Source organism: Lissotriton vulgaris, unplaced genomic scaffold (genome assembly GCF_964263255.1).
Source record: "Lissotriton vulgaris unplaced genomic scaffold, aLisVul1.2 SCAFFOLD_372, whole genome shotgun sequence".
In the NCBI taxonomy this organism is placed as follows: Eukaryota; Metazoa; Chordata; class Amphibia; order Caudata; family Salamandridae; genus Lissotriton; species Lissotriton vulgaris.
In genome coordinates, this window is record NW_028252847.1 from 935,931 (window position 1) to 960,800 (window position 24,870).

A 24,870-nucleotide genomic window follows, 5' to 3' on the forward strand; every position below is an offset into this window, starting at 1 on the left:
TAATTACATTAACAAAACACCCTATTTGTGAATTCCTTTATCCTTACAGAGTGGGTTTGGTGCCAGAAAACTGTGGTTGTAATATTGTCGGACGTAAACATTGTGCCCTGTTGATTCAAAATAATTGCTACACTGGAGTAATACAATTCACACAAAAGGTAAGCGGATGGTTGATAAAGAATAAGAGAAAAGGAGCAAGAAGGAGGATACCGTGGATGGTGATAATTCCTCCATTAGAGACCCTGTTGCGATTTAATACACTGGAGTAATTACGTTAAATCTACCCCTATGGGACAATATTTTTGTAAACTATATTTAGAACAAAATGTTTGTCAGACATAATGTCTGATTATGATACTCAGACATAGAACCCAGAGTTGGGTGTACGGACTTGTAATTATATTATTTTCAGTTTTATAAAAAAAATACCACCAAGATTGATTAGGATTAAGAGTGTTTGCTTCTTAAGTGCTAATATTTCAAGAAGAAAGTTATTTTTGCAAGTCTGTAGCCCTTTTAATATATCCAATTTCTAGAACAGGTAGTTGCAGGTTCTCAAAAATATGCCTGATGACTTTTTGGGGGGAGTTTAATATAGCTCAAACTATCAGAGCCCTTTACATGAGCACCAGTTGTGTACAGACAGACACATTAATTTTTTATTTTTTAGGTCTCGCTGATCCAGCGCGCATGCGTTGTAAGCGAGACATTTAGTAAACTGGCTTTTGGAAGTGCTTCCAAAGCCGCGACCAGCTTACTCTCACGCACCCAAGCACGCGCAATCTCTTTCACTTTCCCTCCCAACTCCTGTTCGCATGAGGCACCTTATGCCGCTTCACCACTAGTTGGTGCCACAGGCCATGTTTTCTAACGTGATCAGATATTACAGAAAAATGACAAAATATTTACTTGTTCTTTTTAATTTGGGCAGGTAATGCTTGTTTTACTTTTTGTAATGCACTCTTAGAGAGCGCATAGGTGCAGTCCCTCTCCTTCAACCCACTCTTTTTTTTACCCTGTCCTCCTCCCAGTCACAGCCTTTTCATCCTCCTCCGTCCTCCATTATCTCAGACACCCTCGTATCAATCACCCTTTCTCTCAGCCCTTCTTCTGCTCTCCTTTGTCTTTCCACCCTCCTTCCTCATGTTGATTGACCACCATGAACCCCCAGAGGCTTGTTTTCGTAGGGGGTTTATCGGCGGTGCTCTGGTCAGCACCACCCCTGGAATTCAGAGTTGACCAGCCCAGGGTGCTTGGAGCACTTTAGCTGGGAATGAATACCTGTGTGCCACAGGGGCGCTAATCTTACTAAACAAACAGCGCTGATAAGAGCTGATAAATGGCAGCGGAGACAGCTGCTCCGATAGGCGCTCCCGCCATTAGCCCCGTACTTTTCAAGTTCACTTAGAGTATTACTCGAGAACGTGGCAGCCCTCTGTTCCGCCGTTGAGGCCCCTTAATTGATGATGAGCCCTTCACTTTGGGGGGGGGGGGGGAGATCCTCAGGCCTGACTGTGCTGGAACCCCAAACAGTGCAGGATGAGAAGGTAGGTGTGGCGTTCAGTGTTTGTTTTCATAGTGCAGATGTGACACTTGGCTTGTCTGCAGATAATCGTCGTTTTGCTCCCAGTGTTGATTGATGCAGCACCTTTAGATGACTGCGTTTACCCAATCAGTGAGGCCACGATGAAGGTGCACTTTTTTGACAGCAACTTGCGTTTCTGTTTTTTTTATTTACGTTTGTTTTTCAAACCCGAACATTAGTACTAAGTGTAATGTGAGCAGCAGATCTGAGTCCCCAGCATTCAGCCCCTGCAACTTCTGGAATACGCCTCTCAAAACGTTGCCCCAAGCGACTTTCTGATTCCATGTCATGCATGCATCTTGCAGCTGGAAGTTCATAAAGCCTGTCTCAAAAAAGATCAAAAGGCAGCAAAGTACCTGTTCGTGTCATGTTCAGGCAAACAAGTGAGGTAGACCGGGAGTTTGTTTTTGGAATTACTTGCAAGGTAGCAGCAGTAAGCACCGGCAAAGACAATCGGTTTGGTTTGCCTTTTGAGTACCGACTAAAACATTTAAAAAGCCTGCAACAGCAATAAAAACAAGCATTGGCATAGCCAATAGATCTCGCCTTTGGGATCTTATAAATATTTAATTACGCAGCACAATATCCTTGCTGCTACATCAACTGTTGCATGGCTAAACACTTATAATGTCCCAAAGGCGGGACCTGTTGGCTATGCCTGTGTTTGTTTTGTTATGTATGGGGAGATTACATGAATTGCCCAGAATCAAAGGATGTTGAGCAACCCTGCTGAGACTCGAACCCAGCTTCGAGCCTTCTCTCTAAATGTATTTGAAGAGGCCATCCAGCGTAGAGATAAAAAAAAGTTCACTTTGCCCAATTCTGCATCTTTATCAATAGGCCTTCCAGAATGTTTCTTTGTTCAATGAAATCAGTTGGGGTGTGGATATCCAGTGTAACATAATTCACCGAATGGTCCATTTAATGCTTAACCTTACCTTACAGTTTTTTGTGTTTACAAGCGCTTCGTCAGCAGAGAGCCAACAGAAACTAGAGTGCTGCAAGGTGGCACCGGGATACAGCATAACACTTCCTGCAAAAACCCAGTAACTGATATTACAATTTAGCACCAGAAGAAATATTATACTGATTTATTGACTCGTGCACATTAGACTGAGCTTGGTTGGGACAGACTTTTAATCGCAGCTGCTACTACAGAATCACAAATCAATAATCACTTCAGATGAAGAAGCCATTTAGTTAGACGTTCTGGAAACTGAAGGACAAATTATGCCACCTTAGCATTTTATGTAAAACGCAACAAGTTTCTGAAAGAATAAAGCGACCACCCAATTTATATTGCCTGGGCAGTCATATGGTGCCGTGTGTGTGCGTGTAGAAAAGCAACTATATTGTTAAATGGTTTGAGAAGGGCATTTTTGTTGTGTGGTTTTACAGAAAACATTTACGCGCCCCCCGGCTGCTGACATTGGATCCAGGTGTGGCTGGTTGATCTGCATAGGTCTGGGCAGGGGTGGGGAGTGTGCACTGTGGGGCAGGAATGTGCAGCAGGGGCAGACAGACACCGTCTAATGCAGAGGATTTTCAGTCCAGGCTGAAGTCCTGTCTGCATGGCTTGCGTCCATCCACAGACTCCCTGACCCTCCTTCAGACTTTTCTGGCTGTTCAGATCAAGACATTACTTGGTCTTTCATGACTGCTTCGAAATCCTCAGCAGGTACAGATGTCCTGAAAGTCCTGCTGCAGGTGGTGCTGCTGGTGTTTTTGCAGCTATCGATCATGGTGACTGCTCTTTGGAACAGCACGGGAGAGAGGGAGGCCAGATTGCAGAGCGGCTGGTTCTCCAGAATCCGCGAGCCCCGGGGTCCAGAGATGTTGCAGTTATGTGTTGGAGCAATAGGAGGCAGCCATTACCTTCACGTTCCCAGCATGACCTGCACATGTGGAGCGAGCACCATGATTGCTGGTTGCAGGACAACAATCTCCTTGCTGATTGGCCAAAATAGCTTCAGAGGTGGGGGAGATTAACAAGGTTGGTTGCAGGAGAGCTCTTGCCCATTGTTTTCCACAACCTTTATTGAAAACGGTAGCTTTCTAATTAGGCTTTTATGTCCAACTTGGAAGCGTTTTAGTGAAGAAAAAATCTTATGTCCTAATCCTCTGTTCCATAGTAACACTTTCAGCAGTAGGAGGCATTTCGGACAACTAACGTGTTCACGCAGTGTAGAAGACATAAGTGTACAATTTGCAGGTCTATGCAAGCAAGTATGCTGATATTTTAAAATTAATAAAATCAGTACTCGCATGCATCGGGTTCCTTGCAGCCACATGGGCTGGTCAGCTATTGCAGGAGAGTAGGGGAGGCGGGCCGGCGGAGCCCAGCTGTCAGGACGTTAGTAGCAGTAAACCATGAAAGCCACTAACCTTAAAGATCGGCCAGCAGGGACGATGGCGTGAAGAAGGCCCCCTTCCGCCCCTGGGGACAACCACACACAGGGGAATGCAATTACCACTGTGTAAAGGAATCCCCCAGGGATAAAGGGAAAATAAAAGGAGAAAATAATAAATACTCCAATAGGGTAGGTCGTCTTATCTGCGCCCAGTAGACAGAGCTGCCCGGCTTTCTGTCTCAATCCCTCGTGAACAACTGTAATGGAAAAAACAACACGGGACAAACATGAGGTGGGGAATAGTCAGAGTTACCACCTACCCTACTACCTTTCTCTATGGGTCCTGCACTTACTTCAGAGGATTGGCGAGTATCCGTAGGGGAGGACACTTGTGTCCCAATACCAATCAAAGAAGATGAAAGCTGTTAACCATTCATCATATGAAGACGGCAGGCTCAGGAAACTATGTGCTATGAAGAAATCTGCCTGCAATCTTTCTTTATAGCCTCACACCCTGGTAATAACACAGCAAGTGACGACAGCAGGCTTCAGAAAATAACGGTGGTTACAAATCCACTATCAATCCCTTCAGATAACCTCACACGATGTTCAATATCACAGCGCACTGAGAAGAAACCAAAGGAACAGCTCAAAAGCAAAGCCGCCCCCAAGGTCCCGGAGACGGTCGCTGTCAAATGTTTTCACATAGTACGGGGGTAGCGTGTACTAACACGCCAAAGTCAAGAAGAATGCCTAAATACCTGAAAGGGGAAATGCAAAAACAACAGTTGATGGACAGTATGCAGAACAACAGCCCTCATCAGCCACAATAGCTTGATTCCAGAGGCATGGAGAGCACAGGACTCACGTCTGAACATACCCGTCCCACTCAGGGTGACAAATGCAAAAACAACAGTTGATGGACAGAATGCAGAACAATGTCATACATTCACCCCAATACAGAGATCTGGGCCTAAATCCATAGTTTTCTGTTCACCCTGCCATTCCAGTTTGAACCCAGCCATATACAAATCAGTCTTGACCCTGTGCCCCATGGGAACAGGGCTTTATAGGCGGCTCTTGCCCTGGTGCTCGGATTGTTGCCCCTTGGCCTTCTGGGCCTTCTAGTTCTGTCTTCCCTGCATCTTTGGAGGTGGAGCCCTCACTGCTCTGGGACAGGATGTGTGTATTTTACCACGCCAGGAGGGAGCAGACATCCCATAACCCTCTCTCTGGCTTAGGACCGCGACACCAGCTCAGCGGCTGACCACTATGTCCAGAAGTAGCTTTTGCGGCTAAGGAAGACGTGGGTTGGAATAGAGGGGGAGCAGATGCAGCTTTGAAGCTGCAAATAGCATTAAAGTGCGGCGCTTAGAAAATCGGCGTTGTTGCGTGCTTATCTAGGTTCCTGATCGATACTGTGACCTTATGCCCCTATTCGGCTATAAATCCATTTATTCCCTATATTGGCATAACCGTTCAAGTGCGATTTTCTGAAAAGTCATCTCTGGCCTCACACGAACAGAGCCACATTCCAGCATGACTCTCTGCTACTTCCTTTGCGACCAATTAGTGCAATGACAGAGCAGCAGTCACTATCTGATATTCCTAGATAACACTCCGAGTTCTTCAACAAGATAAAAACTTAGCAAACCTGGAAATCCCCGCTTGCTATGTTTTGATTAGTAATGGAACTCTAATGAGCAACTGATAACTGTCACTTCCTAGTGACATCTTTAATTGACGTCTTATGTCCAGCAAACTTGCGTCAAACCCGGCACCTGTCAGGTATAAATATTACCAACGTTGCCTTAAGCAATGAGAGAGATACGAGCTGTGAGTTCGTTGCCTGTTGCTGATGCTGGCTGCCTGCATGACCCTGTGTTGGTAAAAACTAGCACTCTGTCGCTGCAGCCTGCTATCCTGTGGTGGTGAAGCTGCTGATTACCATTATCGCCGCTACAGCGCGACCTATGGTGCAGTACGCTTGAGGAGCCGAGCAGCCGTCCTCTGCGAAGACATCCAGCAGATTCCAGCTGCCCGCGGACGCTGTCCCCCGCCTCCTTCCTCGACGCGCTGAAGAGAAGCCGCTGCATTTCTCGTGCAGAGAAATCCAGTCCCGGCGCTTCCGGTTTACCCTCGCGGGTGACTGGGATATCGAGAGAGACCCCTGAAGGAGATACCAATCCTCCATCATTCTACTCAGAGGTATGGTGTTGACTAAACCCTTAGACGAGAATTCTTGAAACAAACCTTGGCAAAACCAACTTAACTTAAGCTACTTACTTACTCCCCTTTTCACGTGTTAGGCTTAGGTCAGGCACACTGGGGTAGGCTTAGTTAGAAGCATCAGTTGAGTATGTTAGCCTAATGTATATATGACTGTATATATGTTTTATTACTTTTAACCATTGTATGGCTAAGAAACCATATCAATGCTTTTACAGTTCTATTTCGCAATACTTATCTTACTGTACGTACTTTTTATAATAACAGTTATTGCAATTGTGGCAATTCATTTCTCTTGTACGAGAAGAAAGACTGTTCAATAAATGTTAACCCTTTATTGATACACGCCCGTCTCTCTATTCTCTACATCTCGTGAAAGTAAACTGCACTAGACTGACTGAGTGAAATCTGTGTCTATTGTTTCACACGACCCTAGAGATTGACTCTTGATCTGAGGAGCAAAGTTGTCATGTTGCACGGTTGTTGGAAAACTGAATCCCTTCTTGTCTGTGCCAAGGAAGCTGATCACTTCCTATGCAGAGAAGAAAGTTTCCAGTGACCTCTGAGCTAGTTGGTAACAAACCCAATTAAGTTTAGCATAGTCAGTGGAGGCCTGGAATATCCGCAGTTCCACGTCGATACTACTGTTTATGTTATTCCAATGCGCAGGGCCTAGTGGGAAACTAGGAACTACACTACAGCGTCACCATTGTCCCAGTGGGGCACGTCGTTCTGCCTGCAGCAGGAAAAACTGATAACAGAAAATAGAGCACGCACCATGTAACAACCAAGTAAAGTTGCTAGTAGCCATGGGAGGATACAAATGGCAACAAGAGCGAAGCTTCTCTTCGAACCATACGGAACTACCACAGATCTCCGCAGAGCAGCGCCTGCACGCTGGCTCAGGTTCAACCTAATAAAGGACCTTACCCGTTCCAGAGAACACCCGTCTAGATGGAATGATAAATACTTTTTCCTTCCCAGTCCCACTATCATAATAAAGGTTTTTGATTCGTTAACAAGCAGGCCCAGTTCCGCCTTGAAAGTTGAATAAGAGCCAATCAAGCACTGTAGGGCCAGAGGGTTCCTGGCCATCAAAACCGCATCATCTGCATAGAAGAGAGCAGACAGCCATAAGCCTCCTGCTGAGGGAACATCTCTGCCCTGCAAGGTCAAAACTTCATTACATTTATTGGTGTTCAAGGAAAAAAAGAAAGAGGGCAAGGACACAGCCCCGTCGCACCCCATTTTTAATTTTAAATTTCCAAACATTCCTCCTGTTTACCAAATCTGACTACTGCCCCTGCCTCTGTATACGTCTCCCAAATAAAAAGAATCTTGGAGTTGTTTACTCCCATCGACTCCAAAAGAACCCACAATTTTGAGTGGTTTACGCAGTCGACGGTTGCGGACAAGTCACAAAAGCCATATAAAACTGGCCCTTTTTTGCACAAACATATTTTGCTGCAAGTAAGGGTGAATTTTGTCAGTGGTAGATTGTACCCCTCCCCTTTCTAAACCCGTATTGTGTCTCCACTAAAACATTGTATAACAAATGCCCACTCCTCCAGTCTATTTAGGAGCAATCTCCCCGTTAGTTTGGCAGCACTATCCAAAAGGGAGATTGGGCGGTAATTTGCCGGATTCGAGGGATTCTTATATATGGGGATAATCACTGATTTGTTCCAAGATACCGGCGTCGCACTTTGGAAACTGTATTAAAACTTGGGTCAAGGGTGGAGCCCATACATTTTTATGTACAAAGAAAATATCCAGAGGAACTCCATCTGACCCTGCTGCCTTTGGGGCAGGCGATTGAGAGAGGGCAAGCTCAATTTCCTCTAGTGAGAATTCCATCCCCAGATGGTCAGTCATCAAGTTCTAAGGTTTTTTCGTAGCACTGTCCATCTTTAAATTAAAAATGCTCTGGAAGAGAGACACCCAGGTCGATTGATCTTTATGAATTTCAAGAGAGGGGCCGCCCTGATCCTGCAGAAAAGGGGCATTTACCACCCTCCAAAATGCCTTGATATCTTTACTCCTCAAAGCCTCACACAAATTTACCCATGCTTCATCCCGTAACTCCTTTTTTCTCACCACCCTAGCTGTCTTACAGGCAGCTCCTTATCATATCTTTGTTTCTGGGACTTGTTTTAAGAACAGTGCGAAGATCTTTGGATGCCTTTGAGCAATTTGTCTCAAACCCCCTTATCATCGATGGAGTGTTTCTTATAGCTGGATGTAAAAGATTAGAATTTATAGATATTAAAATTTTACTAAATGGTATTGCTACTTGATGACTATCAGTGTTGGTGTCTAAGCAGGATTCAATGTCAGGTAACACCTCCTTTACAACCTTTGGGAGGAAGCAAATAGGGTTAATGTTGTCCCTTTTAAGAGTAGATCCATTTTTCCTACTCAGAATCGGTTTTGGGGCAAATATAGAGCTTGACTTAGCAGAAAGAGGCCAAACAAAACAAAAAAGAAGGAAAGCATGATCACTGAACTCTGTCAACTCGTCTATGGAGGACTAAATACATCTCTTAAAATTAGTCTGAATAATTGTAAAATCAGATGTCGAGGTAATTCCTGTACGATGAAAGGTGGGGAGGGGTTGACCAGTCATGGGGTGATACGGGTTTATTATAACTAGGTCCCAAGTTAATGAAAAAATGTTTGAAGTGCTTCCGTAGTTATGATGCATAAAATGGACTAGCAATGAATCATTAGTGTCAGTTACCCCACAAATACATTGTGGGGTACAGGATTACTAAACCTGCCTTAATCCTTCTAATTGCCTAGAAAACCTACTTGCCATCTGCCCGGAGGAGAGCCTGGATTGCTGAGGGGGCCGCCGCGCTCGAAACAACTCAAGAAGCTGCCAAGAGCCGCCATTGCTGTTGCTGGCGGGTGGGGGACTACATTTCCCAGAGTCCCGCGCGTTAGCTCTACGCAGGGTCACATGCACCAGGATGTGCTCAAAAACGCGAGGGGGCTACCACATCGCGGGAGCCTTTTACTAAACCTGCCATAATCCTGCTAATTGCCTAGAAAACCTACTTGCCATCTGCCCGGAGGAGAGCCTGGATTGCTGAGGGGGCCGCCGCGCTCGAAACAACTCGAGAGCGCCGCCGAGAGCCGCCATTGCTGTTGCTTGCGCGTGGGGACTACATTTACCAGAGTACCGCTCGCTAGCTCTACGCAGGGTCACGTGCACCAGGAGGTGCTCAAAAATGTGAGAGGGCTACCACATCGCGGGACGTGCGCAAGCGTGCTCGGGCGAAGCCCCGGCCAAGGGCGGGCCCGTCCGCGCCCATCATAGCCTGACAAAGACTGGACTGGGCCACCTCTCTGACACCTGGCTAACGATAGGGATTGGACATTTGGTAAGACTCAACTCCCAGGCTCAGTTCTAATTTGCTCTATTATTGAACACTGCAATTTCTGTGTTTGTTTTAACTTTTCTGGTAGTTTAATTGTGTGTTTCGCATATAACCAGTAAAACAGGGAAGCATTATGAGCAAACGGAAGGGAGCTGTGGGCACCTTAGATGCCTTTTTTCTTAGGGCAGAAACTCTTATAAACCAAGAGATCGAAATTGCTGAAAGAAGACTATCCCTAGATCCCGTTTACACACAAAATAATTCAGCACGGCTCTCAGCGTCTCCGCTACTTTCACCTCAGATAGCCCCAGACGCAGAGAAAGAGAATGGCCCATCCCGAGAGAGCATTGACTTATCAATCTCCATTAACCCAATTGATAGACTAATCTCACCATTGGAGACTAGATTAAGAAATAAAAACCAGAAACTGGGGAAAAAAACGGACTCAAAAAATGTAAAAAAGAAAATACCAATACCTAGAAAACCGAGGACTAGGGGTGCGGGGGCTGCAGTGCCAAGAGGGAAAAAAGCAAATAAAATAGAAGTAAGCCATGTTTCTGGGAAAAATATGTCGACCCAGACTGAGCCCTTTGATAGTGAATGCTATTCCGTTCCTATTGACTACAATAGGGACTTGGAGTCTATTTTAAAAAGATCGCTAGAATCTGCTAGAGAGGGCTTTTTAACTGATTTAATAGCGCATGTCGGTGAGGCCTTAAGGCCACTGGAAGAGAAGCTGGCCCTCTTTCAAAGCACTATAGGGCGCTTAAGTCCAAACAGCATTGTCAAGGAAAATAGTCCAAGGGAGCCAGGAATCCTTCATAAAAGTAACACATGCCCAGAACACAGGCCCATTCCTCTAGAACCAGAGATAATGGTACGACAAGATCAGGTTGTGAGCAGCCATATGTCTAGAAATAAACTCTTGCCTGTAACCAGAAGAGCACTAACAGGGACTAAGTCTAGGGACAATGCAGATGCCTGCCAGACATCAGAAGGTAGCATACGCACTAATGCAGAAAGCGGTAGGGGGAAGAACGATGAATTACTTATACACAGTCCAAAAAGCACAGATTTAATCCCGAATGAAGAAGTACTCAGCCTCCCGCCAGCATCATGCCCGTATACGCTAATTCTTGTAGGGGTACCGGTGCTTGGGAGAGACCAGAGGGAGAATTGGACAAGCCTGACAAATAAAGTGATCAATTGGCTATCGAAATTTAAGCAATTTAACCCAATGAGAGAAGCTGATATCCTGATGGTACGCAGGGTAGGATGGGGGCGCGAATCCAGGAAGAATATTAGCGGGGACTGTGTAGTGGTAAATTTCAAGCGGCCATATATGGCCAGAGAAATCCTCCAAATTAAAGATATGACTGATCGGGGACATACAAGTATCAGTGCTTTACCACTGGGATATTTTTATAGACCTATGGAGAGCGGCTATGCAACTAACCTTAACCCAAGGATAGAGCTGAACAACTGTTTTGAGATTCTATCCACTCTCGAGGAGCAGGATTGACATTTAAAGTTTATACACTCTAAACCAGTGCTGCCAATAAGTAGTAGTAGGGACAAGTGTACTCATGGGAGCTCCATAATGAGACAAAAGATGGGAATGGGTGGCCAATTAACTAACCAAATAGATCCTATGATCGAGGAAGATCCCATGGCAATAGTAGAAAATCCTGCGCTTATCGAGGGGCTAACACCCAATTGATCCCCTTTCAATCATCAAATGCCCCTGACTCAAACTTAAGCACTAAAATGTCTGGAAATGAACTACTCCACCCTAGAGAGCATAGTAATACATTAGATTTGCATATTATCTCCTGGAACATCACAGGGTTAAATAGGAATTTGTTGGATCCCACTTGGCATGAATACATAGAGATTTATGACATCATACTCTTACCAGAGACCTGGTTGCTAGATAGTCCCCACAGGGTTGGTTACAAAACATACTGGGTGGGGGCGACCCCCTCAGTAAAAGGAAGACCCTCTGGAGGACTGGTGATCTGGATTCGAGTTTCTCTGCAAATCGATATTGCCCCTTTGGTAATCACCTCTAACGATATACTGGGCCTTAAACTAACAGCCAAGGATGGTAGAGCCACATATCTCTTTAATATATATAACAGACCCTCTCCCGCACACTGTGAGTCACTGGTGATCAGTCAATTGGACCGTGCCCTTGATTCTCTAGCGCATATCCCAAATGTAGTAATAGGTGGCGATTTTAATTGTAACTTTGAGCCAGTGCTAGGTTTTGGTGAACTGATAAAGACCCAAGACCAAGCATATAACATTCCAGTATTGGCTAGTGAAAAGGAGGTCAAGTGCACAGTAGCTGTGACTCAACTCCTAGGACTAACACTGGCACACAACCTCAGAGCATGTAATGGGCGACTTCCATCAGATAGACCTACAGCCCATATGTTTTACAGAGGCAACTCACTGAGCTATGTAGATTACATGCTGGTGACATTAGGTTGCTGGTGCTGCTTGAGTGACCTTAGAATAGACTCCAGAACAGAGAGTGATCATTTACCCTTGAGTTTGAGGGTTTCACCAAAAAAAAATTCTATAGTACCCTCTGACAAAGTTAATACTGGTAGTCTAGATAATGAAATCATGCTGAAGAGGAATAACCAGGTTGTAAAGTGGCCCAACATCCTAGGGGATACAAAAGCAATGTCCAGTATTTATTCAATCTTCGCAGACCCTCTATCCCCTTACATAGAGAGTAACTCTGTGGTACTGAAAATTCTGGACCCTGCTATTGTGTGGTACCGAAGCTCTACACTCGTGTCAAAAATATCATCGAATCATGACGATTTTTGTATCGGCAGACCGGTAATGATTGAGATACGATACCTATGCATTTGTGTCATGATTGAGTGACGAAATCACCCTGAAATCGTAGTTTCTGTCTTGAACCCTCGGGTTCCATTTTGTGAGCGGCAGCCATTTTGTGGTTGCCCTTACATAGTCAAATGACCAAGGCCGAATTCGATCTGAAAGGACACGTACACCTTTGCTGACTCCTCTGTGACCTGGGCGAGCTGACTCCACTGCCTCAAGCCAAACCTGTTCGGGCAGTCCCCATCCCAATGGCCGAGCGAGATTAGCATCAAAGCACAACATGTCATAAACCGTTCATCGCATACAAGCTATGGCTAATCACACACACACCTGTCCCTGTTTCTTCTTTATGACTAGTTTTACAAGGAGCAGGTGCCCGATTTTATTGGGGGTTCATCGATATCTGATGGAAGTTCTGGGCCTTGCTGGGTAATCTATCACGAACTGGACAAACGAAAATATGGGCTTGCCATCATGACTCTGCTTTTTCTTTGTAGTGAAAATATTTATATGACCAACTGTAAAAACAAAGAATTCTTGCCTGAAGTGTAATATTGTGTATAAAAAGAGAAGGCTGGTTCTGTAAAAACGAGCAGTCGCCTGAGAACATACATGCGCTTCATGCTGTTGTACTTCTAGGATACCTGTTACTGGTTGCAGCCAATAAACTCGATCCTTGACATCACCTAGAAGACTGTGTTTCTGTGTTCCGAAACAGGAAGGACTCAAGAGGTCTTTGGGTGTTCCCCTGACACCGCCGGGTCCATAAAAACCCAGTACCTCGACGCAGTTCCAATAAGGATGACTGACCTCCATGGTAGGCTGGTAGATGCTTTAGGCCCTATACAAAGTATAAATACCTAAATAAAGGAAGCCAGGAACATCTGAAAGGGCCAGCCACGGTAAACCATGGTATAGTAAGGACTGCCGAACTACGAAGTCTGAGTTAATCAAAGCCATACATGGAAATGACATGGAAAATATAAGGGAAAAAAGGCGCACTTACAATCAGACACTAGATGCTGCAAAGAGAGCTTGGGACGAGGAGATATGGGTTAGACCTAATACGTGCAGCTAAGGCGAAGGACCAGGCTGGATTTTGGAATCTGATATCCAAAGGCAATAGGTGAGGTAGAGCCCAGTGAGACCTCTTCTTAGACGAGGATACCAGGGTTAACCATTTCTCCGCACTTTACACTGAATCCAATGGAGACAGATTTGTAGTGACGGAGGAAATGATTGTGATAGCAAAGGCAGCCAATTTACATTTCACATTAAAGGAAACAAATCAAGTTTTAGAAACACTAAAATCTGGTAAAGCTCCAGGACCGGACTAATTCTGGGTGACCTTCTAAAACATGATTTGACTATCTAACAAGATTAGTACCATTGACCAAGTCTTCAAATTTTTATGCCTCTGTTGGAAATACATTACGATAAGGCAAGGTACTTTATATGTTGCATTTGTGGACTTAGGAGCTGCGTTCGATTTGGTTCCCAGGACCAGCCTTTTGGGTCATCTGAAGGATCTAGGGATACCAATCGAACTGTTAGTCCAGATAATTAGATTGCATGAAGTTAATTATGCAAATGTGAGATGGGGACTGTGGGGAGAACTCATAAGAGAAATACCTGTGAAGCATGGAGTGCGACAAGGTTGTGTGCTGGCACCATCCTTGTTTACCTTATATGTAAATGATATCCCCTCTCTCTTGGAGGGATGTAAGAACGACTCACCCAGGTTACGGGGGGGAAGTGATACCTGCACTACTCTTTGCAGATGACACTATTCTAATCTCACAAAACCCCAGCGGCCTCCAAAACTTGCTAAATTCCTTCCACCTGTACTGTACCAAAAAGGGACTTGAGATCAACCCTACTAAGACAAAATACATGACCATTAATACAAGTAAAGCTTTTAAAAAGAAATTGGAGTTGCAAGGCGAAAGACTAGAGTACGTGAGCAGTTTTAACTATTTAGGAATTACACTGGACTCCAAATTGTCCTGGAAACCACAATTGGAAAAAACAGACTAGTTTTGCTCCGAAACTGCACGCCCATCATAAAGAAACACAGTGGGAGTATCTCTAAGGCTGCTTCTCCTGCTATAGAGGTTTTTAAATTCAAGGCCCAGTCAGCAGCCTTGTACGGTGCAGAACTTTGGGGTCCGCATTGCAAGCATAGCTTTGAAGTTGGTGAAAATACATTTGTCTGTAAGATACTGTCATTACCTAATAGAACTCCAATGCTCCCGGTCTTCCTTGACATCAACCTAAAATGCACTGAAAGCCTTGCTGCATTACGCCCCCTTTTGTTTTGGATTAGAATTTGGACCACGGACGAGCTTGTCCATTACAAAAAGGGGCTACAAGAGATAATGCCTTTTGGTCTTCCAAAAAATATCCCATGGTTCAAACACATCGCTACCTGGTTTACAAAAATAGGATTATTAAACTACTGAGAAAACCCCCTAGAATTAACTAGGGCATGTAGCAGAATACTAAAATCTTTATTCTGGAACTACTTAAGTATTACCTTGCTACAGGACACCAGTTTAGGATCTTTAACTATATCGTTTCTCCAGTTTAAAGATACCCCCCAATTCGAATCCTTGCTGGAGGAGGTAAACCCATCGGTAGCGAAATCGCTATACCTGAAATTCAGATATGGGGTTTTGCAAACCAATGATAAGAAATCCAAATGGGTCAACAACGCAATTGATAACGATTCTGATAAGTGTACTTTTTGTAAAAATGTTTCTCTAGTCAAGGAAAACGATATGCACATTTTATTTTTCTGTCCTGCATATCAATACCCAAGGGACAGATGGATTGAACCTCTATGTAATACCCTTAAATTAAGACATTGTAGTCAGGCAGAGCGGATCCTACGATCTGACACCACACTATTGGTGGTTTTTTGTGTGTCAAGATTCCTCTGTAATGTAATGTATCTTATAGCCAAAAATGTTTGAAACTGTAACTGCGGTAGTACGCGACTCTAGTAATTAATCGTTATAACCAGCCTATCCAATTAAAATATAAACGATGATTTGCTTTTAACACTGGAAAACTTGTGGACAACCAACTGTTAGAGATCTGACCTAATAGCAATATTGTAATCTCTTATGAAATGTCTGACTTTTTTAAGAGAAACCCCTCTTTCTTTTTAAACTCTTTTTAATGGTTTTATATTTATATTTATTGGATTTAAATAAATGCTTTTATCTGCAAATTGATGATGAACTGTGGAAACTCTGACCCCATCTCTGTTATATAACTGCTGTGATTGTCATATTAATGTAATGTAACTTATTTGTATGCACTTTTATGGTCTAAAAAAGACCGAAATAAAGTATTGATTGAGATTGATTGAGATATTAAAATTTTACTAAATGCTATTGCTACTTGATGACTATCAGTGTTGGTGTCTAAGCAGGATACAATGTCAGGTAACACCTCCTTTACAACCTTTGGGAGGAAGGAAATAGGGTTAATTTTCTCTCAATTAAAAGCAGGATCACTGAACTCTGTCAACTCTGCTATAGAGGACTTAATACATCTCTTAAAATTAGTCTGAATAATTGTAAAATCAGATGTCGAGGTAATTCCTGTACGATGAAAGGTGAGGAGGGGTTGACCAGTCATGGGGTGATACGGGTTTAATATAACTAGGTCCCAAGTTAATAAAAAAATGTTTGAAGTGCTTCTGTAGTTATGATGCATGAAATGGACTGGCAATGAATCATTAGTGTCAGTTACCCCACAAATACATTGGTCCGAATTGGGGCTACAGTACATATGAAAATTCCAAGCTCAAATAAAAAAAATGTGTTTGGTACGTTAACAGAGATTCCAATATTCCCGCCAACTAATCTGTCACCTGTGTAGAATTCTTAAAATTATTATTATAAAAATGAATGCGTAACAAATCAATTTTCCCAGAACCTTCAGCGACGATAACATGAAAATGGGGCGAGTCATTGATAAAGGTCACCTTAGATAGGGTGATTGTGTTTGCTACAATTCTGAGTAAGCCCCCCCTTAGATCTACCTGCTGCTGATGAAACTGCTGGCGTAAGAAAGGAGTTGTAGCCATTTACTGCCCGATTTTCCTGTAAGCAGATAATATCAGAATTCGTAAACACTTTTGATTATCCTTTTTGTTTTCATAGCCCGCTAAATTCCTAGAGAGAATCTTTATATCACTTAGGGACTCTTGCGACCAAATCGCTGTCGGTATTGGTGAGATGGATGATGTAGGGTCAATTGGTAAGGATGTAATACTGCTTAGTGATTCTAAAATGACCAACTGAACCCTCTCCACGGGTACCAAACCAGAAACCGTTTGATAATAGTTATAGAGAACAGACTGAGGAGGCAAATGATTTTGTGGAAAGATCAGTCAATCACATGCCTCCATATCTTCCTACAATGACTACCTATTTGATAGGGCAAGGGCATCAAAAGCCACCTGGGCAGGCTTATGACCAGTTCTCATTAAAGAAAGGACCTGAGTGAGTACGGTGGAACTATGTACTAATGCGGACCTATAAAAAAAGCCCAACGAGACTGCATAAATCTGAGAATGGAGTGATGGGACAACCAGTAAACTCCCTAATGGGTCTCTCACAAGCCATTCATTATCAAAGGTTAAAATAACCAGTCATTATTGGTTGGTTTTACACCAGACCCAATTCACTGCGTTCTTCTGGCCATTATGAAATGATTTTGGATGAGATGACCTTTATTACAGTTTTGAGTCCTCCAGTATCGAGCCTTGGCCATCAGCTGAAGTAAAGATTTTCTAATATTGGGACGTAGTAAAGGCACAGACTAAAACTTGAACATAATGACAAGCTGCAGGAGGGAAGTCCATGTATTGTTGATTTGGTCTGCTATGGGCCTGAGTAGACGGTGGATTTACCTTAACCTGTGGTCTTGATAAGTAGTGTGATTGCCCCTTACCCATAGAATCTTGTATGGTCACCTGCGGTGGGCAACACCTAGGGACCAAATCTACATGGTCTGGACCTACAGGATCCCTGCTGGGAGCCACTGATTTTCAACCCAAGGATGACCAATAGAAGTAGAGGGCGATTTAGCGAACTCAAGATCAAGGATCATGCTTTCACAATTAAAACGCAAATTATGAATTTCACAATTATAATTTTTTAAGAGTTTTACAGACATCAGAGGGGATGACCGTAGGTGCGATCTGTAGTAGGTATCTAAATGGGCATAGATTGGTTTGCAAAGGTGGTTTAAAGTTATCAAGAAGATCACACCATTATGAGGAAAATGTAGTCTCTGAAAGTTGCTTGGCTATTCATACATGTGGAACTCGCTGACATAGAAACCTTTCTGATCTTTTTGGCAGGACACTTGGAGGGCAGTGTCGCATAACCTCTTTTTCATTTACCATTTACAGAGGTAGCGTCAGTTGGTTTCCCACTAAATGTAGAGGCAGGCTGGGAATGTTTGGGGGTTGGTACAGAGACTGCCGGTAATTCTGGAAGAGAAACCCCATATAGTTTTGTTACACCCCCTTAGTTGGAGAAACAACTAGATTAGATGACAGCCCTGTCCCTAACCCTAACGAAATTCTCATTTCTGTAAGTGCGATTTATTTTTCTAATGCTGATGTTGCCTTGGCCAGAAAGGTATTTAAAGAGGTAACAGTTACCTCCTCTGTGCTTTCAGCTTTTTCTTGCCCATTGTGGGCCTGTAACGGGGGAGTGTAGAAGTTAGAGGGGGGCCCAGCCTCCTCTGGGCTCCGACGGGCATGGATAGGTCCGCCCTTGGCCCGGGCAAGGCCCATGCAGAAGTACCACTCTGCAGCCTTTAAGCATCTCCAGGTGCCGGAAGAGTGATGCTCTATGTGGTGGAGCCTGGAGCCTGTAGTCCGTCCCCGGCTCTGCTTCGATGTGGCCCCCACAGCGGGACCTCGCTACTGCCTTTAAGCGCCTTTGAGTGTGTGAAGAGTGACGCGGCGTGCGGTGGAGCCTGGGGACTGTATTCAGTGCTCCGGCCCTAATAATAGAGTGCTCTACCTTGCACTCACTTCAATTGTCCGACTAGAGCATATTTGGAGACTTGAATCTTCATTATATCTAATCAACAATAAAGAAATCCAGGACTTTACTAATGACCTGGCCACTTTCTAATTAGCTCAGTTAGTAAAACATTCAACTATGAGGCTGGCCACCTGCTGGACCCTGATTTTTACAACCTGGCCACCCTTCAAATTGCTCCCCCTAGTCCAGTGACCTGGTCAAACCATTATTTGGTGCCTATGACCATTGATACACCTAGCGTTGAAAAAAACATTACAGGTAAACCCACAATGAGAAAGTTGTGGCATAAACTTGACCCTTCTGCCTTTTCAAGGTTTATCGAAAGGAGTGTGCCTCTATTAGACTTCAATGTAGAACGAGCGGAGACTTCCACCAAAGCATGGAAATCTGCTCTATTGTGAACAACCTGATTAAACCCACCTCCACTTCCGGATAAGCGGAAGCTTCTAACAGCCACTGCAGCAAGCTTGGTCAATGATCTTTATCTTTACTTTAACAGGGGTGAGAAAACAGTCAAACCTGCCTCTCTTGACACAGGGGCCTACCACTCGCAATGGGCTCCCTTGGACCAATTGGCTCCATGTGACGCAGATTTTATTTCCACCTTAATCTCGATCTCCAGATGGCCCATTTAAACCTGATTATATTTTGACATTTCAGGAGAGCGTCACACCCATATTACTAGAATTAGCCAAACTTGCTGAGCACAGAAGAAGTATCAATATCATGGAAACACGCCAAGGTTATCCGTCTTCTAAAATGCCTTCGCTAAATGGCACTCGGCCAGGGAACTATTGACCCATTTTTCTTCTGTCGTTTCTGTCCAAGGATGGGGAGAAACATGTAAAAAATCTCCTAACCAAGATATTAGAACAATATAAAATATTAGATTGTTCCCAAAATGGATTTAGATCATACAGCACCGAAACTGCTCTTTTAAAAGTTACTGAATCCCTTTGCAGTACTACAGATGCCGGCAAATCCCGGGCTGTGATACTCCTAGATTTAAGTGCGGCCTTTGACACTGTCTCACATGCAATAATGTTAACTCGCCTCACTGACCTGAGGGTACAGGGCAAAGGTCTGGCCTGGTTTACTTCCTTTTTAAAGGAGTGGTCCTTTCAAGTTCTACCCCCCCTTTCGTCTCATCACAAAGAGGACTGGCTCCTGCCATCTCCCAGGGTTTGGAGCTCAGTCCTACCCTTTTTAATATTCACGTCAGACCTCCGGTAAAGGTAGTTAATTCCTTTGGAATCTCACCAGTGTTGTATGCTGACGACACTCAGCTAATTATTTCCCTGTCAGCAGAGTTGACCAGCGGTTGTTTCAAATATAGAAACTGCCTAACAGCGGTGGCGGCATGGAAACAACAACTGTTTAAAACTTAACTCCTGCGGGGCAGGCATACCCATCTTTGGAGTGATCAATGATGGCCAGAAATACTATGTACCCGTCAAACATAAAGTGGTGGTAGAAAACCTTGGGGTATGGATGGATAGCTCTTCATCCTTGGAAAACAAAGTCAAGATTCTAGCAGGTCACTGTTTTGGCACCCTAAGGAACCTCAAACCAATATTAGGACACTTTTCCTGGCAATCCTGCCAACTGATTGTACAATCCCTTGTCATTTTGCTCCTGGACTATTGCAAATATCTCTATTTGGGCTCAAAGAAATCTGTTCTGAACCGATTTAGCTCTGCTTCCCAACTTTTGAACTATTGGAAAGCTTTCAAAGCTCTATCCATCTCCCACAAAATCCATGCAAGCAAGGAGAACCCAGCCTAGCTGCCTGAATGCAATTTTACATGCCCTCCAGAACACTACGCTCCGCCAATCTAAACAAGGCCCAGATCCCTCGTCAAAGCAGGGTCAGAACGGGAGGTTGCTCCTTCCATGTCTTAGCTGCGACCCGATGGAATTCTATGCCTCCTAACCTTAGAAATCACTTACTGATCCGGAAACAGTGGAAGACCTGGCTCTTCTCCGTCTAGTCTGACGATTTCACCTCTCTGCCACTGTGTTTCATAGGATCCATTTATGTCCCTTGCTGATATTGTCTGACACCCGGACCCTCACCTTCCCCTCAAGGCAGGCAGTGTCCAGGTGTTGTGCTATATAGGCCTCTGCACTCCTCTTGTAAAGGATCAAAGTGGTAACACCCATGCAGTAAATACCTTTATCAATCGCAGGAATAAGATATTGTGCACACCAATACCCAGCCTAGTAAAGGTCTTAAACAGACCCAAAAAGGAGCTTGTACCTACATGTTCGCCTCCTCTGTTTCTACCTCAATAGTAGCATCCTGTGCACTTCCTCCGGTTGTATGTCCCAGGCGAGCCTCTTTAATGACGCTTGTGATCCTGGTACTGCCAAGCATGGCCGTTTGTCTATCAGATCATTACTTGATGTCTGCTGTGTGCATCGAGTCACTCCTCTGCTTTAGCTGTGAATGAACCCTGTTGAGCGAGTATGAAGACATAAGGGAGTATGGAAGGCGATGAACAGGGAGTAAGGTGAAGCTGATTTCAAGAAATGCCCAAAGGTGTAAATGCTGCACGCACCTGAAACCGACATCTTATCCCACTCTGCCAACGCTCCATCCACCCACAGAGTAGCATGCTGGCACCAAACGGAAAACATTAAGTCAGATGCCATGGTAAGGTAGAAAAAGACAAGAAGCAGATGTATTGGCAGCAGAGATATTGCAGGTATATTACAGGTTGTGATGGAATCTCTATAATCAATGCTGCAATCTTCCCACAAATGCTTGAACCAACCCCAGGAAAGTGGCAAAGATGACTTAACAAACAGAAAAGAAAAGACAGGAGTTGGAACTTCAGCTGCTCCAGTGTGAACAGGAATATTATTGTCAAGAAGAGTGTGAATGGAGCTTCATTTCTTATATACTTCCTGGAGTGTTACCTTTATTATATACTTCCTGAAGAGCTTTGTTTGTGATATGGTTCTTGAAAGGGTTACTGTTGTTATACACTTCCTGAAACTGAAGTGACAGCAGCACATCCTGATCCATCTCTTTTTCCACAATCCCTTCTTGTTTAAAAAAATCTTACCCATGTTGCATCTACCTAAAGCTGTACCTCTGGTGAGTGGGCACTCATGTGTACTCTTTCTATACTAAGTTGCTCTGTGAGCACTGGAAAATCACCTCCTTTTCTGAAGTAAGTAAGAGTGACATGTTCAATGAAAGATTTAGTTAAATATCTCTGTATGGTGAAATATCTCTTGGTAACTTTCATAAATGGTAAAGAAGAGATATCTTTTACAACTAGTTAAATATTGTGTATTCACATTCTCTTACATTTCCATTTAGTGATTTTAAATCTCTTTACATCCAATAGGAAACCTGCCTTGAATGCACAAATGATCGTGAATAATGACAGTAATCATGCAATTCTGAAAAAAGTGGTTAGAAAAAATTAGCTCCAATATTCAGGAAAAGATCTGCACAGTCAGAGACTGAGGACCCTGAAAATAAACTGATAGATCCTGGAAGAAGCAGTCAAGAGCATATCAGTGGATGCAAGAGTCTGAGCTGTGCACCTCCACGCTACAGGACTAAGAAATGACCTCTAGAAAATTAAGGCAACAACACTGACAAACCACCTCCTGTATAAACAGGCCTCCACCACCAGCTTTGATCATGTGTTTTGTATGAGGTGGATACAGCATTGCTCTGCTTCCTGTAATGATGGCAGACCACTATTTAGCGTGCTTGGTGTATTATAAACTCTTTCTGGCCAAACCACATGAGCACGAGAAAAACCCAAGGGAGTGGAGCCAAACAACTGAAGGGTAATAGAAAGAGAGGGTCTTTGATCTACAACAGACTGTGCTAATTTGCATCGACCAGAAGGAAGACTAATCTTTACCCATAACACACAAAACTATTATGCAATCTAAAGACATACCCACCTACAAAGAAGCTTTAATTGCTAAAATAATAATATATGTAGTTGGCGAGTCTTGTGTTTCATTGTGAAATCTGAAATCAACCATCCCAAAATCCCACACACACACACCGGGAATGTGAGAATAACACAAGTGCTTTATCAACCATGTTAGCTCCTCAGGAAACGCACTCATGGGATGCAGACAATTATAAACCCGACCCACAGACACTAACCAAGAACAAAAAATCATACACATGCAGCAAGAGCTTTAGTTTGTCATCGCTACTAAAGAACCATAAGCAAACACACACAGGAAAAGTAACGTGTAATTGCAATGAATGTATGAAGAACTTTAGTCAGTTAACACTTCTAAAAGATAAACAGCGAACACACACAGGGGAAAAATCATACCATTGCAATGAATGTGTGAAGAACTTCAGTCAGTTATCACAACTCCAAAGACATCAGCAAACACACAAAGGGGAAAAACCATACCATTGCACAGAATGTGTGAAGAAATTCAGTCAGTTATTAGACCTCCAAGTACATAAACAAACACACACAAGGGAAAAACCATTCAAGTGCAGTGAATGTGGAAGAAGTTTTAGTGATTCCTCAAAACTCAAGATTCATCAGCGAACACACACAGGGGAAAAGCCATTCCAGTGCAGTGAATGTTTGAAGAGCTTCAGTCAGTTATCACAACTCCAAACACATCAGCGAACACATACTGGGGAAAAACCATACCATTGCAATGAATGTGGAAGTAATTTTAGTCATTCCTCAACACTCAGGAGTCATCAGCGAACACACACAGGGGAAAAGCCATTCCAGTGCAGTGAATGTGTTAAGAGCTTCAGTCTGTTATCACATCTCCAATCACATCAGCGAACACATACTGGGGAAAAACCATACCATTGCAGAATGTGGAAGTAGTTTTGGTGATTCCTCAACTCTCAGGAAACATCAGCGAACACACGCAAGGGAAAAGCCATTCCAGTGCAGTGAATGTGTAAAGAGTTTTAGTTGGTCATCAGAGCTACAAAAACATAATCAAACACACACTGAGATAAAACCATTCCAGTGCTGTGAATGTGTAAAGAGCTTCAGTCTGTTATCACATCTCCAATCACATCAGCGAACACATACTGGGGAAAAACCATACCATTGCAATGAATGTGGAAGTAGTTTTAGTCATTCCTCAGCTCTCAGGAGACATTGGCGAACGCACACAGGGGAAAAGCCATTCCAGTGCAGTGAATGTGTAAAGAGCTTCAGTCTGTTATCACATCTCCAATCACATCAGCGAACACATACTGGGGAAAAACCATACCATTGCAATGAATGTGGAAGTAGTTTTAGTCATTCCTCAACTCTCAGGAGTCATCAGCGAACACACACAGGGGAAAAGCCATTCCAGTGCAATGAATGTGTAAAGAGCTTTAGTAGGTCATCAGACCTACAAAAACATAATCGAACACACACTGGGGAAAAACCATACCAGTGCATTGAATGTATGAAGTGCTTTAGTCAGTTTTCAACTCTCCAATCACATCAGCGAACACATACTGGGGAAAAACCATACCATTGCAATGAATGTGGAAGTAGTTTTAGTCATTCCTCAACTCTCAGGAGTCATCAGCGAACACACACAGGGGAAAAAAACCATTCCAGTGCAGTGAATGGATGAAGAAATTCAGTCAGTTATCAACCCTCCGGAACCACCAGCGAACACACACGGGAAAAACCATACCATTGCACTGAATGTGTGAAGAGCTTCAGTGGGTTGGCAACCCTCCAGAGCCACCAGAGAACACACACAGGGGAAACACCCTCACCACCCAGACAGTGAGGAACAGTAACAAGACTGCTCTTCAGCACACCCATCCTTATACATAACAGACTACAGGGGTTAACTCCAGGGTCAAACTTACTTTACTTTCACGTTAACAGCAACAAGTTCTAAACTGGAGAATCTATATTTATATCTATATCTATATTTAGTAACAAGGGGTTTATACTTTAATTAGTGGCTTAATACATTTGAAACCCAGTACTTTATAGATCTGTATTAATGATACATAACCAAACACCCAAACACCATCCATGTATGGACATCCAAGAGCCTTTAAAAACCACACTACAGAGGTGTGTGCCAGGATTTACTTTAACATTAACATGAACTAAATTATGATACAGCAAGAACAATCATGATGCTATGAAATGTACACAATGATGGCTAGATGTTACATGTTAATAAGAAATGTATGTTTTTAGAAATGTAATAAACAAACAAATGTATTTGAATTCATGGTATTTGACTGCTGAGTGTATATAAGGTGATCTTAGATGTGATTTATTCCCTAAATTTTAAAGATAATTTGTGATGTCAGCAAGAAGCATAGTTTATTTAGTAATAGAGGGGTCAAATCTCGACAGCATGACTGCTTTCAGCTGGGAGTCTGGTGC

At 43.5% G+C, this 24,870-nt stretch overlaps 1 pseudogene across 1 annotated transcript in view; it reads left to right on the forward strand.

The window, feature by feature from the left end:
- LOC147661243 (uncharacterized) overlaps positions 1 to 24,339 on the forward strand; it is a 161,767-nt pseudogene extending 137,428 nt beyond the window's left edge. The window contains exon 2 of the transcript XR_015306003.1: positions 21,850 to 24,339. The product of XR_015306003.1 is annotated as an uncharacterized LOC147661243 (transcript). The remainder of the gene's footprint in view (positions 1 to 21,849) is intronic.
- The last annotated feature ends 531 nt before the right edge of the window (positions 24,340 to 24,870 follow it).